Source organism: Haliotis rufescens, unplaced genomic scaffold, assembly GCF_023055435.1.
Source record: "Haliotis rufescens isolate VD_foot unplaced genomic scaffold, xgHalRufe1.0.p SCAF_10, whole genome shotgun sequence".
NCBI lineage: Eukaryota > Metazoa > Mollusca > Gastropoda > Lepetellida > Haliotidae > Haliotis > Haliotis rufescens.
This window is the reverse complement of record NW_025963780.1, coordinates 39,014,486-39,017,396: the sequence shown is the minus strand read 5'-3', so window position 1 is coordinate 39,017,396 and position 2,911 is coordinate 39,014,486.

The window sequence follows — 2,911 nt, the reverse complement described above, 5'->3', positions numbered from 1 at the left end:
TATCGCTTCAAGTCACGATTCACGGCATGCTGTATAAAATTTGCATAACAAGCAATTGGCCGTCAACCGATCTAGAATCAAAATAGCTGTGAATAAACTGCGGACTGTTGCTAACGTGCGAAATGAAAGGGCTATTCAAACTTAAACCTATCACTACACGAACAAGCAAACTATTTTTGAAATAGTGTTGTTAATGTAAATACGCTATTTCTTGCAGTATTTGTTGGTTATCCTGCCAAATCATAGCCATTCGTTTTCCCGTGTTGCGATATATAAACTGAGGTGCAAAGGAAAATATACGAGTTGGTTTTAATGTGATTGAAAATTAAAAGAACTGTTGTTTAATTTCATTGTCTCTGTGGAAGTAGCATTTTCATGGTATTCTAAAACCTAATTTGGTTTCTTTGTACATATCTATTTTACAATTATTTGATGTAACATGGTGTTTTATATTTTATGGTTTAAAGGTAAAATACGAATAAAAATAATATATAAGTCATAAAAAGGTTGTTGCAAATGAAACAGAGTTAGTTTTTACACTAAAACTGATCAAAACCTAGAATTCTTTCGGGGAATTAGCCACGGGATCAACACACCTTCAAAGACAAACAGAGAGAGGTTCTCAGGCAAAGCAGGAATCTTTATTAAATGTTTTCATCATCATCAAGCATATAGACATGGTCAGAACAAAGACATAATCAGACAAATAATTAAGCAGTGATACCAAAACTGTTAAGATATTCTTTGTTATATAATAGGCATGAGTTAATAAACAATGTGATCTCACTTTGAGAACAATGCATTAACTTCAGAGACGTATCAGCACCTATTCAAGTTACAGCCTAATATAACATTGCATGAGATTACGTAACACATTTATAATTAAAATACCATTTGTAAAATAATAACAAAGTGTAAAGTGTAAGCTCAACTCATTGGATATTCATTTATATCATAGCAGTGAACATTTGATATAATGCAGACATTGTAATCAATTCACATTAAATTACTCATTGATAACTACTCATGATGTTTGGTCTATATATTTAAGGTGCTCATAAATAACATCTGAACAATGTTTACAAAAAGCATTCATATGAAAGATTATAACAACACCTTTCTTGAACAAAGACATGTCTGATAACTTATTTTACATTAAATACGGTACATGTGACGTCATGAACTATAGCTGATTCAGGTGTACACTTCAGAGATAATAGCGAATACAAGATTTAATACGGTAAATAATACTGGGACCTGCATTCAATGACTGAATACACTATACTAAACTCAGATAACAGCTATGCGCAAACATGATTCAATACGGTACGTGACGTCACTGCCGGGCGCTGGTGAGTGTGCCGTTATATAACAATGCCGCCTGTGCATGCCGCGCTATGCAGGCCGAGCTTATACAAATCACACATGAATGAATACCGTATTTGAAACTTGAAATATATATGAATTAAAACTGATTATTAGTGAACGTATATTCTATTGTGAATGTTTATGAACCTTATTGGAGATTTCGCCAAACAGAGAATTGCTTGTGAACTGTAATTTAGAAATGGATATAAACACTGCTATAGGAAAGCCTGTTTCATTATAACTATTCTACAACATAAAACTACTACGTTATCTGTAGCGTCCAAATTATGCTAAAAGTATAGTATCTGAGATATTCTATACAGCGTCCATTCATCTTACCGAATGAAAATAATATGCATAAATTGGAAAACATAAATTTATCAGGCATTGCTTAAATTGCGTGCATTTATCTAGAACAAAAGTTACGTTCGAGTATTGTGGTCTAGTGCCATGCCCTCACAAAGTAGTTACCTAATAAGAAATATATTTTGGGCTACAGATAAGAATAATATACTTTGCTGTACTTGCACTGATCTGGTTTTGTATATAAAGAATATATTTGATGCATGAACATCGGATATAAGTTATATTCGTGAACCGTATTTATCAGGCATAAGAACACAAACAAATATACATAACGTAAATTATATCGAGTAACTGGATCATGTTAATGCATATTGACGCATTTAACGTTGTTGCATTATAAAACCACTCTACTAACGATACAGCATACAATAAGGTAAATAACACGACACACATATGAATAGTGGTCCTACCGATACATCAACAAATAATTCATACATTATTATAATGCACGCTATTCCCATTAAAACATGATAATTATGAAGCATCCACGACACCTGTGATTAATAATTACAAATGTATTTGCCTAGTAGTTTTAACCCGATAAATAAACATGTGGGATACGAACGCTGATTGTGGAATAGTAATATTTCTACATGCGACGCACGCATATAAATTACTGTAGTTAATTTGTGTCAGTAAAACTTGAATAATATGCAGCTTAGATTCGCTCGGGATTTCGAATACATAGAGTATAAGTTCATTGTTCAAGCAAGATATTCATACAAAATTAAAGACAAATTTAAAAGACAATTTTAAGCAAAGTTCAACCTAAATGCCAAAGTAACAAGTAAAAGTGACTTAACTTCAAAGACAAACAGAGAGAGGTTCTCAGGCAAAGCAGGAATGACTAACAGTCGATTTCCCCCTATATTTATACCTGAGACCTCCTTTGTTAATCTGAAGGCAAATCTACACGTGCATGTCCAGTTTGAAATTTGAGACTTTGGACTAATAAAGACTGGACAGGTTATACAAGTTTATATGATGGGTTTGGTCTGTTAATAGCCAAAGCAGACGGTCAGTTTGGAAAGTTGAGTAATAGAAGATTATAAATGCAGATAGAACCACTCAGCTCGTGTTTGGTTTCGCGTTTTCAATTTTCTAGTTTGGTCAGTTGCCGCTAAATAGCTGATAACGGTACACTGGTAAGTGCCGAACGCGCTGACCACTACCAGTT